At 43.7% G+C, this 15,409-nt stretch overlaps 1 protein-coding gene across 1 annotated transcript in view; it reads left to right on the plus strand.

Annotated features, from left to right (window-relative positions):
• The first annotated feature begins 498 nt into the window (after positions 1-498).
• The window catches only part of LOC142196987 (TATA box-binding protein-associated factor RNA polymerase I subunit C-like), a 55,333-nt gene continuing 40,422 nt past the window's right edge, over positions 499-15,409 (plus strand). The window contains exon 1 of the mRNA XM_075266976.1: positions 499-571. The gene's annotated coding sequence lies outside the window, so the exon portion shown is untranslated. The remainder of the gene's footprint in view (positions 572-15,409) is intronic.

The following is a 15,409-nucleotide window of genomic DNA, read 5'->3' on the forward strand; positions in this document are numbered from 1 at the left end:
ACCTGTGACCTGCTGTCTTGCTCAGTGTCTCCTTGCTACCTGAGCTATCAGGCTCGTGGAATCATGGCCTGTTGGACTTCTGTGTGGAGCCTACTCCTGAGGCTCATCAGCTGCTGCTAATGATTGGAACCCGCCCTGTATTAACCTTGATTGGACTGGCTATATATAGGTGACTCTGACACTTCCTGTTGTGTTGGTATTGTGTTCTGTTTATTCCGGATACAGCCTGAACACCCAGGAGACCTCCTCGCTGGAGATCTTCAGTTCCTTGGAACTTCACCTGCTGGCTGCAAGCTCACCGTAGCTTTACTACAGCTCCTGAAAGACTACAAACTTCTACCTGGTCTTTACTCATCTGCTCTTGGACTACTGCCTCAGACCCCTGTGGGCTATCCACCTGCTGTCTCCAGCCTCCTCTGCATTTACCCGACGACTGGACTCCTGATCCTGTACCACTAGTATCGTGACAGGGGGATGCACGAGAGAAATCTTGGAGACGGTTGTGTGAGGAGCGGATGAGAGCAGAGCGGAGTAGGAGGTCATTGGAGGATCTGAGGTTACGTGTGGGCAGGTAGCAGGAGATGAGGTCAGAGATATATGGAGGGGACAGGGTGTGGATGGCTTTGTATGTTAGCGTTAGTAGCTTGAACTCAATTCGCTGGGCTATGGGTAACCAGTGGAGGGACTGGCAGAGGGGAGCAGCTGATGAAGATCGGGGCGTGAGGTGGATTAAGCGAGCAGCGCAGTTTAGGGTGGACTGGAGGGGGACGAGGGTGTTAGCTGGGAGTCCATGGAGAAGGGTGTTGCAGTAGTCTAGGAGGGAGATTATGAGGGCCTGGACGAGCATCTTGGTAGTTTCCTGGGTGAGGAAGGGGCGAATACAGTGGATGTTCTTGAGCTGGAGGCGGCAGGAGGTGTTGAGGGCTTGAATATGTGGCTTGAAGGATAGTTCAGAGTCCAGGGTTACCCCAAGGCATCGGGCCTGTGGGACAGGGGTAATTGTGGTTCCATTAACTTTGATGGATGGGTCAGGTGGAGAGGCCATACAGGATGGGCTGAAGATGATAAACTCTGTTTTCTCCATGTTGAGTTTGAGAAAGCGGGAGGAGAGGAAGGAGGCTACGGCCGCTAAACAATCTGGAACTCTGGCCAGTAGGGAGGTCATGTCTGGTCCAGAGATGTAGATTTGGGTGTCATCGGCATAGCAGTGGTACTGAAAGCCATGAGATTCTATGAGTTGGCCCAGGCCAAGGGTGTAGATGGAGAACAGGAGGGGTCCTAGGACGGAGCCCTGGGGGACACCTACAAAGAGAGGGCGAGGTGAGGAGGTGGTGTGCGAGTGGGAGACGCTGAATGTGAGGTATGAGGAGATCCAGGAATGGGCCAGGTCTGAGATACCAAGGGATGAGAGAATTTCTAACAGGAGGGAGTGGTCAACTGTGTCAAAGGCAGAGGAGAGGTCGAGGAGGAGGAGGACAGAGTAATGGCGCTTGGCTTTGGCGGTTAGCAGGTCGTTAGTGACTTTTGTTAGGGCAGTTTCAGTGGAGTGTCGGGGTCTGAATCCTGACTGAAGTCTGTCAAAAAGCAGGTTGGATGAGAAATAGGAGAGTTCGGAGTGGACATGCTGCTCAAGAAGTTTTGAGGCGTACGGGAGCAGTGAGATGGGATGATAGTTGGCTGGAGAGGATGGGTCGAGGGACGGTTTCTTAAGTATAGGAGTGACAGTGGTGTGTTTGAAGGCTGAGGGGAAGGATCCATTGGTTAGGGATAGATTGAAGAGATGGGTTAGGGCTGGAGTAATGACTTCAGCGAGTTTGGGGATGAGATGTGACTGAATTGGGTCGAGCACGCAGGAGGTGAGGTGGGATTTGGAGATTAGAGAGGAGAGTTTTTCGTCAGTTATGGAGGAGAAACAGGTCAGGGATGAGGAACAGTAAGTAGTTGGTAGAGGGGTTGTCAGGGGAGTAGGGTGAGACTGTCTCTGATGGTGTCAATTTTAGTTTTAAAGTAAGAGTCAGTCGTCAACTGAGATAAGTGATGTCGGAGGGGGGGCAGGAGGACGGAGGAGGGAGTTGAAGGTGGAGAATAGCTGTTTGGGGTTGCGAGAGAGTGCAGATATGAGTGTGGTGAAGTAGACCTGCTTGGCAGAGGTGAGTGCGTTCTTAAATGAGAGAACTGCTTCTTTGTACCTGAGGAAATCCTCCTTAGAGTGGCTTTTCTTCCAGAGGCGTTCTGCAACCCGGGAGGCACGTCTCAGTTTTTTAGTCAGGTCAGTGTGCCAGGGTTGTCTATTGATCGGTCGGGCTCTGGTGTATGTGTAGGGGGCTACAGAATCAAGGGCTGAAGTAATGGTGGTATTATAGAAGGCAGCAGCGGCATCTGTGTCCTGGAGTGAGGAGATGTCAGAGAGTGGTAGGAGAGAGTCTGAGAGGGTGCAGGTGTCAAGGCGGTTGAGGTTCCTGTGGGGGCGCGTTGGTTTAGAGGTTGGGGTTTCTATTGAAGAGGAGAGGGCAGAGAATGTCAGCAGGTTGTGGTCCGAGAGCGTGGATGGAGAGTTAGAGAGGTTGCATATGGAGCAGAGGCGGGTGAATATTAGGTCTAGTGTGCCCCCCTTTATGTGGGTGGCAGAGGAGGACCATTGGGAGAGACCAAAGGAGGCGGTGAGGGACAGGAGACTGGAGGTGGGGGGGGGGTGGCATGTGTTAATGGGGATGTTGAAGTCACCCATGATGATGGTGGGTAGTGGTGTCTGTGGGTAGGAAGTGTGTAAGCCAGGTGGTGAAGTGGTCGATAAAGGCAGCGGTAGGTCCCGGCGGTCGATTTATGACGGCCAGTTGGAGGGTGAGTAGATACGAACAGAGTGCACTTCAAAGGATGGGGGGGTGAGGGCAGGTAGCGCCTGGATAGGGGCAAATGAGCACTTGTCTGTCAGGAGGACGCCTACACCTCCACCAGGTTTGTTGTTGGGGCGGGGGGTATGTGAGAAGTGCAGACCTCCATAGGAGAGGGCGGCGGGGGAGGCTGTGTCTGAGGGGGTCAGCCATGTTTCTGTGAGACAGAGAAATGTAAGTTTAAGAATAAAAAGGTCGTGGATGTAGGCAAGTTTATTACATACGGAGTGGGCATTCCATAGTGCACCAGGGAGGGCAGGGGGAGGGGTAGGAGTGAGTGTGATTGGTAGGAGATTTCGGGGGTTCTGTGCTCTAGCACCAGTTGTGGGGAAACGGCTGACAGTGGAGATTTGCTGGGGAGGTCCAGGGTTAGGAGATATGTCACCAGAAGTAAGGAGGAGTAAGGAGGAGTGACAGCAGGTGTAGGTAGGAGAGGCTGTGGGGGGGTTGTGTGTGTCTGGGGCAGAAAGCCTGCAGGTTTGTGAGGACCTGCACAGAGAAAGTTATATGGTGGGGTAGGAGAGAGGGAGAGATGAGGATTTCTTTACTGACCAGGCTGGTTTGGGGTGGAAAGTGGTTTTTACAAGGAGTGGAAGAACAACAGTGATTAAAGTGAGAAGCATTTCTGTTAGAGCAGTTTACAGCAGTTGGATTATGTTACCTTCTGTTCCCTTCTGGTGCAATTCTGGCATAATTCTGAAGCTACACTTAGTTGCATACTTGGATTGCACACTGATAGCACAAATGACCGGAGGCCTTACATTTATACAAGCCAAAGTTTGTATGTCTATCAGGTGTGAATGGGCTGTGCATATAAGCAGACGCAATCGGGCCAGGGGGAGCCCAGCAGGGTGTACAGACAGGGGGAGCCCGGCAGGGTGTACAGACAGGGGGAGCCCGGCAGGGTGTACAGACAGGGGGAGCCCGGCAGGGTGTACAGACAGGGGGAGCCCGGCAGGGTGTACAGACAGGGGGAGCCCGGCAGGGTGTACAGACAGGGGGAGCCCGGCAGGGTGTACAGACAGGGGGAGCCCGGCAGGGTGTACAGACAGGGGGAGCCCGGCAGGGTGTACAGACAGGGGGAGCCCGGCAGGGTGTACAGACAGGGGGAGCCCGGCAGGGTGTACAGACAGGGGGAGCCCGGCAGGGTGTACAGACAGGGGGAGCCCGGCAGGGTGTACAGACAGGGGGAGCCCGGCAGGGTGTACAGACAGGGGGAGCCCGGCAGGGTGTACAGACAGGGGGAGCCCGGCAGGGTGTACAGACAGGGGGAGCCCGGCAGGGTGTACAGACAGGGGGAGCCCGGCAGGGTGTACAGACAGGGGGAGCCCGGCAGGGTGTACAGACAGGGGGAGCCCGGCAGGGTGTATAGACAGGGGGAGCCCGGCAGGGTGTACAGACAGGTATCACAACTGATATAATGGCTACAAAATGCTTAGAGACATACCAACAGAATGCTTGATTGATAATAGCAGGTAGAAAGAAATACAGTTAGACTGGACACAGGAGTGACACTCATGCCGATCCACAGCCACACATGTCCTACACCTGAAGACAATTGCACACACCCAACACCTGTCCACAGTCACACATATTCTACAACAGAAGACAACTGCACACACCTCATACCGGATCACAGCCACACATGCCCTACCCTGGAAGACAACTGCACACGCCTCATACTGGTCCACAGCCGCACATGTCCTGCACTGGAAAACAACTGCACACACCCCACACTGGTCCACAGCCACGCATGTCCTACACTGGAAAACAACTGCGTACACACCCCACACCGATCCACAGCCGCACATGTCCTACGCCGGAAAACAACTGCACACAACCCACACTGGTCCCTAGCCACATGTCCTACATCGGAAGACAACTGCACACACCCCATACCGGACCACAGCCGCACAAGTTCTACACCAGAATACAACTGTACACACCCAACACCGGTCGATAGCCACACATGTCCTACACCGGAAAACAACTGCACACACCCCACACCAGTCCACAGCCGCACATGTCCCACATCGGAAAACAACTACACACATCACACACTGGTCCACAGCTGTACACATCCTACACTGGAAAACAAATGCACAAAACACAGTCACACTTGCCCTATGCCAGGTGACAGTTTCAAACACCTCAAACCCACAAATCTGCATATTTGCAGATGACAGCAATAAACAGCCCCAATTAGACCACAGTTTACCATAAACCACAGCCTGATTGTCCACAACTGCAAACTCCATTTGTCAGACCACAGTTCTATACGCTCATGTTCAGACTACAGCTATATACAGCCATGGACAGACCACAGCTGTATACTCTCATAGTCAGACTACAGCTGTATACTCTCATCAGTGGCGTAACTACCACCATAGCAGCGGTAGCAGCTGCCACAGGGCCCGGGACATTAGGGGCCCGGTGACAGCTGCTACCGCTGCTATCATTATTCTCGGAGGTCTTTTCGGACCCCCGAGTATAATGATCGGGGCCCCCTGTTGGTGGAATACTTTCCACCAACAGGGGGCCCCGAAGCTGCAGCAACGGCTGAGACACAGGAGCTGCAGCTCGGGCTCCTGTCAGCGCTGCAGGACGCTCCCCCTCTCTCCCCCCTCCCTTTCTCTGCTGTCCTCTGCCCACCAATGAGAGGAGGAGGCGGGGCTTATCGTCCAGCACAGAAGAGAAGAGGAAGAAGCTGCTCCAGGAAAATGAAACTGAAGCTAAACAGGTACGTACTGGGGTTACTTATTACTATCAGGCATTTGGGGGGATTACTTGTGTTTTAGTAACTCCATGTGCCTCATAGTAATAGCAGTTAACCCCATCATCTCCCTCACATTAACCCCTGTGTGCCTCACCATAAGAGTTACTGATATGTAGCTTATAGATATGTAGGTTATAGAGGAGCAGATTGTATATAGTGTCCTATCTACAGGATATAGAGGAGCAGATTGTATATAGTGTCCTATCTACAGGATATAGAGGAGCAGATTGTATATAGTGTCCTATCTACAGGATATAGAGGAGCAGATTGTATATAGTGTCCTATCTACAGGATATAGAGGAGCAGATTGTATATAGTGTCCTATCTACAGGTTATAGAGCAGATTGTATATAGTGTCCTATCTACAGGTTATAGAGCAGATTGTATATAGTGTCCTATCTACAGGTTATAGAGGGGCAGATTGTATATAGTGTCCTATCTACAGGATATAGAAGAGCAGATTGTATATAGTGTCCTATCTACAGGTTATAGAGGAGCAGATTGTATATAGTGTCCTATCTACAGGATATAGAGGAGCAGATTGTATATAGTGTCCTATCTACAGGTTATAGAGCAGATTGTATATAGTGTCCTATCTACAGGTTATAGAGCAGATTGTATATAGTGTCCTATCTACAGGTTATAGAGGAGCAGATTGTATATAGTGTCCTATCTACAGGTTATAGAGCAGATTGTATATAGTGTCCTAGCTACAGGTTATAGAGGAGCAGATTGTATATAGTGTCCTATCTACAGGTTATAGAGCAGATTGTATATAGTGTCCTATCTACAGGTTATAGAGCAGATTGTATATAGTGTCCTATCTACAGGTTATAGAGGAGCAGATTGTATATAGTGTCCTATCTACAGGTTATAGAGGAGCAGATTGTATATAGTGTCCTATCTACAGGTTATAGAGGAGCAGATTGTATATAGTGTCCTATCTACAGGATATAGAGGAGCAGATTGTATATAGTGTCCTATCTACAGGTTATAGAGCAGATTGTATATAGTGTCCTATCTACAGGGTATAGAGGGGCAGATTGTATATAGTGTCCTAGCTACAGGTTATAGAGGAGCAGATTGTATATAGTGTCCTATCTACAGGTTATAGAGGAGCAGATTGTATATAGTGTCCTATCTACAGGTTATAGAGGAGCAGATTGTATATAGTGTCCTATCTACAGGTTATAGAGCAGATTGTATATAGTGTCCTATCTACAGGTTATAGAGCAGATTGTATATAGTGTCCTATCTACAGGTTATAGAGCAGATTGTATATAGTGTCCTATCTACAGGTTATAGAGGAGCAGATTGTATATAGTGTCCTATCTACAGGTTATAGAGCAGATTGTATATAGTGTCCTATCTACAGGTTATAGAGGAGCAGATTGTATATAGTGTCCTATCTACAGGTTATAGAGGAGCAGATTGTATATAGTGTCCTATCTACAGGTTATAGAGGAGCAGATTGTATATAGTGTCCTATCTACAGGTTATAGAGCAGATTGTATATAGTGTCCTATCTACAGGGTATAGAGGAGCAGATTGTATATAGTGTCCTATCTACAGGGTATAGAGGGACAGATTGTATATAGTGTCCTATCTACAGGTTATAGAGCAGATTGTATATAGTGTCCTATCTACAGGTTATAGAGGAGCAGATTGTATATAGTGTCCTATCTACAGGGTATAGAGGAGCAGATTGTATATAGTGTCCTATCTACAGGTTATAGAGGAGCAGATTGTATATAGTGTCCTATCTACAGGTTATAGGGGAGCAGATTGTATATAGTGTCCTATCTACAGGTTATAGGGGAGCAGATTGTATATAGTGTCCTATCTACAGGTTATAGAAGGGCAGATTGTATATACTGTCCTATCTACAGGGTATAGAGGGGCAGATTGTATATAGTGTCCTATCTACAGGTTATAGAGGAGCAGATTGTATATAGTGTCCTATCTACAGGTTATAGAGGGGCAGATTGTATATAGTGTCCTATCTACAAGGTATAGAGGAGCAGATTGTATATAGTGTCCTATCTACAGGTTATATAGAGCAGATTGTATATAGTGTCCTATCTACAGGTTATAGAGGAGCAGATTGTATATAGTGTCCTATCTACAGGTTATAGAGGAGCAGATTGTATATAGTGTCCTATCTACAGGTTATAGAGGAGCAGATTGTATATAGTGTCCTATCTACAGGATATAGAGGGGCAGATTGTATATAGTGTCCTATCTACAGGTTATAGAGGAGCAGATTGTATATAGTGTCCTATCTACAGGTTATAGAGGAGCAGATTGTATATAGTGTCCTATCTACAGGTTATAGAGGATATATAGAGGTTATATACAATCTGCTCTATTACCTGTAGATAGGACACTATATACAATTGATAGGGACATATGGATCCCTCCGTATGTTGTAGAGGTCCTAATTAGATAATTAATTAGCAGGCCTAGATGGACTGCAGCCATCTTCTTTAAGCCTGGAGAACTGATTAAAGACACAAGATGGTAGTGTATCAAAAGAGTTCTGATTTTATTATAAGAAAAAGGTAGTTTAAATACATTACAGACAAAGAGCTGGCTTGGCTATTCTAATCAATACAACCATGATTGGTTATAGAGATATAAGACAAGCCTGGCACATGGCTATTGGCTGAGGCTCATTATAATCTGCATCTCATTATAACTTTCCACACTGGGATGGACTTTCCCATGAAACAAAGAAGGATTCAAAATACTTATGTGTGAGCTAACATCCCAGACTATGTCTATATGTATATATCATGGCAAAAGAGATAAGATGACATGTTGCAACTTGATTAACAATGAGCTACATAGATTCTGTGTCTGTACACTCTAAGTGACCTTCATATACCATAAAATATGACAGAGTGCCCAGAGACCATAAGATTAATACTTTTGTTGGTTATGTGTCCAAACATCATGTAAAGGAGATAAGAGATATACAAAGTCAGCTGCATCTTCTCAAGTGAGCCCCTTGAGAGATAAGGATTAGCAACCTATGCATTAACGTTAATTATCACATTCCTTAAAATCTAACAAGGGGCCTCCTTGACTTAAGCAGAAAAATACATACTTATACAGTTTATATGTGAAAGAGTACAAGATGGCTGCCAAAATACAAAGATGGAGGACTTAACTCTAACACAATCTGCTCCTGTATAACCTGTAGATAGGACACTATATACAATCTGCTCCTCTATACCCTGTAGATAGGACACTATATACAATCTGCTCTATAACCTGTAGATAGGACACTATATACAATCTGCTCCTCTATAACCTGTAGATAGGACACTATATACAATCTGCTCCTCTATAACCTGTAGATAGGACACTATATACAATCTGCTCCTCTATAACCTGTAGATAGGACACTATATACAATCTGCTCCTCTATAACCTGTAGATAGGACACTATATACAATCTGCTCCTCTATAACCTGTAGATAGGACACTATATACAATCTGCTCCTCTATAACCTGTAGATAGGACACTATATACAATCTGCCGCTCTATAACCTGTAGATAGGACACTATATACAATCTACTCTATAACCTGTAGATAGGACACTATATACCATCTGCTCCTCTATAACCTGTAGATAGGACACTATATACAATCTGCTCCCCTATAACCTGTAGATAGGACACTATATACAATCTGCTCCTCTATAACCTGTAGATAGGACACTATATACAATCTGCTCCCCTATAACCTGTAGATAGGACACTATATACAATCTGCTCCTCTATAACCTGTAGATAGGACACTATATACAATCTGCTCCCCTATAACCTGTAGATAGGACACTATATACAATCTGCTTCTCTATAACCTGTAGATAGGACACTATATACAATCTGCTCTTCTATAACCTGTAGATAGGACACTATATACAATCTGCTCCTCTATAACCTGTAGATAGGACACTATATACAATCTGCCCCTCTATACCCTGTAGATAGGACACTATATACAATCTGCTCCCCTATAACCTGTAGATAGGACACTATATACAATCTGCTCCCCTATAACCTGTAGATAGGACACTATATACAATCTGCTCCCCTATAACCTGTAGATAGGACACTATATACAATCTGCTCCTCTATAACCTGTAGATAGGACACTATATACAATCTGCTCCCCTATAACCTGTAGATAGGACACTATATACAATCTGCTCCTCTATAACCTGTAGATAGGACACTATATACAATCTGCTCCCCTATAACCTGTAGATAGGACACTATATACAATCTGCTTCTCTATAACCTGTAGATAGGACACTATATACAATCTGCTTCTCTATAACCTGTAGATAGGACACTATATACAATCTGCTCTTCTATAACCTGTAGATAGGACACTATATACAATCTGCTCCTCTATAACCTGTAGATAGGACACTATATACAATCTGCCCCTCTATACCCTGTAGATAGGACACTATATACAATCTGCTCCCCTATAACCTGTAGATAGGACACTATATACAATCTGCTCCTCTATAACCTGTAGATAGGACACTATATACAATCTGCTCCTCTATAACCTGTAGATAGGACACTATATACAATCTGCCCCTCTATACCCTGTAGATAGGACACTATATACAATCTGCTCCCCTATAACCTGTAGATAGGACACTATATACAATCTGCTCCTCTATAACCTGTAGATAGGACATTATATACAATCTGCTCTATAACCTGTAGATAGGACACTATATACAATCTGCTCCTCTATAACCTGTAGATAGGACACTATATACAGTCTGCTCTATAACCTGTAGATAGGACACTATATACAATCTGCTCCCCTATAACCTGTAGATAGGACACTATATACAATCTGCTCCTCTATAACCTGTAGATAGGACACTATATACAGTCTGCTCTATAACCTGTAGATAGGACACTGTATACAATCTGCTCCTGTATAACCTGTAGATAGGACACTATATACAATCTGCTCTTCTATAACCTGTAGATAGGACACTATATACAATCTGCTCCTCTATAACCTGTAGATAGGACACTATATACAATCTGCTCTATAACCTGTAGATAGGACACTATATACAATCTGCTCCTCTATAACCTGTAGATAGGACACTATATACAATCTGCCCCTCTATAACCTGTAGATAGGACACTATATACAATCTGCTCCTCTATAACCTGTAGATAGGACACTATATACAATCTGCTGCTCTATAAGCTGTAGATAGGACACTATATACAATCTGCTCTATAACCTGTAGATAGGACACTATATACAATCTGCTCCTCTATAACCTGTAGATAGGACACTATATACAATCTGCCCCTCTATAACCTGTAGATAGGACACTATATACAATCTGCTCCTCTATAACCTGTAGATAGGACACTATATACAATCTGCTCCTCTATAACCTGTAGATAGGACACTATATACAATCTGCTCCTCTATAACCTGTAGATAGGACACTATATACAATCTGCCCTCTATAACCTGTAGATAGGACACTATATACAATCTGCTCCTCTATAACCTGTAGATAGGACACTATATACAATCTGCTGCTCTATAAGCTGTAGATAGGACACTATATACAATCTGCTCCTCTATAACCTGTAGATAGGACACTATATACAATCTGCTCCTCTATAACCTGTAGATAGGACACTATATACCATCTGCTCCTCTATAACCTGTAGATAGGACACTATATACAATCTGCTCCTCTATAACCTGTAGATAGGACACTATATACAATCTGCTCTATAACCTGTAGATAGGACACTATATACAATCTGCTCCTCTATAACCTGTAGATAGGACACTATATACAATCTGCTCTATAACCTGTAGATAGGACACTATATACAATCTGCCCCTCTATACCCTGTAGATAGGACACTATATACAATCTGCCCCTCTATAACCTGTAGATAGGACACTATATACAATCTGCTCCTCTATAACCTGTAGATAGGACACTATATACAATCTGCTCTATAACCTGTAGATAGGACACTATATACAATCTGCTCCTCTATAACCTGTAGATAGGACACTATATACAATCTGCTCCTCTATAACCTGTAGATAGGACACTATATACAATCTGCTCCCCTATAACCTGTAGATAGGACACTATATACAATCTGCTCCCTATAACCTGTAGATAGGACACTATATACAATCTGCTCTATAACCTGTAGATAGGACACTATATACAATCTGCTCCTCTATAACCTGTAGATAGGACACTATATACAATCTGCTCCTCTATAACCTGTAGATAGGACACTATATACAATCTGCTGCCTCTATAAGCTGTAGATAGGACACTATATACAATCTGCTCTATAACCTGTAGATAGGACACTATATACAATCTGCTCTATAACCTGTAGATAGGACACTATATACAATCTGCTCCTCTATAACCTGTAGATAGGACACTATATACAATCTGCCCCTCTATAACCTGTAGATAGGACACTATATACAATCTGCTCCTCTATAACCTGTAGATAGGACACTATATACAGTCTGCTCCTCTATAACCTGTAGATAGGACACTATATACAATCTGCTCCTCTATAACCTGTAGATAGGACACTATATACAATCTGCTCTATAACCTGTAGATAGGACACTATATACAATCTGCTCTATAACCTGTAGATAGGACACTATATACAATCTGCTCCTCTATAACCTGTAGATAGGACACTATATACAATCTGCTCCCCTATAACCTGTAGATAGGACACTATATACAATCTGCTCCTCTATAACCTGTAGATAGGACACTATATACAATCTGCTCCTCTATATCCTGTAGATAGGACACTATATACAATCTGCTCCTCTATAACCTGTAGATAGGACACTATATACAATCTGCCCCTCTATAACCTGTAGATAGGACACTATATACAATCTGCCCCTCTATAACCTGTAGATAGGACACTATATACAATCTGCCCCTCTATAACCTGTAGATAGGACACTATATACAATCTGCACCTCTATAACCTGTAGATAGGACACTATATACAATCTGCCCCTCTATACCCTGTAGAACAGGACACTATATACAATCTGCCCCTCTATAACCTGTAGATAGGACACTATATACAATCTGCACCTATATAACCTGTAGATAGGACACTATATACAATCTGCCCCTCTATAACCTGTAGATAGGACACTATATACAATCTGCTCCTCTATAACCTGTAGATAGGACACTATATACAATCTGCCCCTCTATACCCTGTAGATAGGACACTATATACAATCTGCCCCTCTATAACCTGTAGATAGGACACTATATACAATCTGCTCCTCTATAACCTGTAGATATGACACTATATACAATCTGCTCCTCTATAACCTGTAGATAGGACACTATATACAATCTGCTCTATAACCTGTAGATAGGACACTATATACAATCTGCTCCTCTATACCCTGTAGATAGGACACTATATACAATCTGCCCCTCTATACCCTGTAGATAGGACACTATATACAATCTGCTCTATAACCTGTAGATAGGACACTATATACAATCTGCACCTATATAACCTGTAGATAGGACACTATATACAATCTGCACCTCTATAACCTGTAGATAGGACACTATATACAATCTGCTCCTCTATAACCTGTAGATAGGACACTATATACAATCTGCTCCTCTATAACCTGTAGATAGGACACTATATACAATCTGCTCCTCTATAACCTGTAGATAGGACACTATATACAATCTGCCCCTCTATAACCTGTAGATAGGACACTATATACAATCTGCCCCTCTATAACCTGTAGATAGGACACTATATACAATCTGCCCCTCTATAACCTGTAGATAGGACACTATATACAATCTGCACCTCTATAACCTGTAGATAGGACACTATATACAATCTGCCCCTCTATACCCTGTAGATAGGACACTATATACAATCTGCCCCTCTATAACCTGTAGATAGGACACTATATACAATCTGCACCTATATAACCTGTAGATAGGACACTATATACAATCTGCCCCTCTATAACCTGTAGATAGGACACTATATACAATCTGCTCCTCTATAACCTGTAGATAGGACACTATATACAATCTGCCCCTCTATACCCTGTAGATAGGACACTATATACAATCTGCCCCTCTATAACCTGTAGATAGGACACTATATACAATCTGCTCCTCTATAACCTGTAGATAGGACACTATATACAATCTGCTCCTCTATAACCTGTAGATAGGACACTATATACAATCTGCTCCTCTATAACCTGTAGATAGGACACTATATACAATCTGCTCTATAACCTGTAGATAGGACACTATATACAATCTGCCCCTCTATACCCTGTAGATAGGACACTATATACAATCTGCTCTATAACCTGTAGATAGGACACTATATACAATCTGCACCTATATAACCTGTAGATAGGACACTATATACAATCTGCACCTCTATAACCTGTAGATAGGACACTATATACAATCTGCCCCTCTATAACCTGTAGATAGGACACTATATACAATCTGCTCCTCTATAACCTGTAGATAGGACACTATATACAATCTGCTCCTCTATAACCTGTAGATAGGACACTATATACAATCTGCTCCTCTATAACCTGTAGATAGGACACTATATACAATCTGCTCCTCTATAACCTGTAGATAGGACACTATATACAATCTGCTCCTCTATACCCTGTAGATAGGACACTATATACAATCTGCCCCTCTATAACCTGTAGATAGGACACTATATACAATCTGCCCCTCTATAACCTGTAGATAGGACACTATATACAATCTGCTCCTCTATAACCTGTAGATAGGACACTATATACAATCTCCTCTATAACCTGTAGATAGGACACTATATACAATCTGCTCCTGTATAACCTGTAGATAGGACACTATATACAATCTGCCCCTGTATAACCTGTAGATAGGACACTATATACAATCTGCCCCTCTATAACCTGTAGATAGGACACTATATACAATCTGCTCCTCTATAACCTGTAGATAGGACACTATATACAATCTCCTCTATAACCTGTAGATAGGACACTATATACACTCTGCCCCTTTATAACCTGTAGATAGGACACTATATACCATCTGCCCCTCTATAACCTGTAGATAGGACACTATATACAATCTGCTCCTCTATAACCTGTAGATAGGACACTATATACAATCTGCACCTCTATAACCTGTAGATAGGACACTATATACAATCTGCTCCTCTATACCCTGTAGATAGGACACTATATACAATCTGCCCCTCTATAACCTGTAGATAGGACACTATATACAATCTGCTCCTCTATAACCTGTAGATAGGACACTATATACAATCTGCTCCTCTATAACCTGTAGATAGGACACTATATACAATCTGCTCCTCTATACCCTGTAGATAGGACACTATATACAATCTGCCCCTCTATAACCTGTAGATAGGACACTATATACAATCTGCTCCTCTATAACCTGTAGATAGGACACTATATACTATCTGCTCCTCTATAACCTGTAGATAGGACACTATATACAATCTGCTCCTCTATAACCTGTAGATAGGACACTATATACAATCTGCTCTATAACCTGTAGATAGGACACTATATACAATCTGCTCCTCTATACCCTGTAGATA

Source organism: Leptodactylus fuscus, chromosome 1 (assembly GCF_031893055.1).
Source record: "Leptodactylus fuscus isolate aLepFus1 chromosome 1, aLepFus1.hap2, whole genome shotgun sequence".
Lineage (NCBI taxonomy): Eukaryota > Metazoa > Chordata > Amphibia > Anura > Leptodactylidae > Leptodactylus > Leptodactylus fuscus.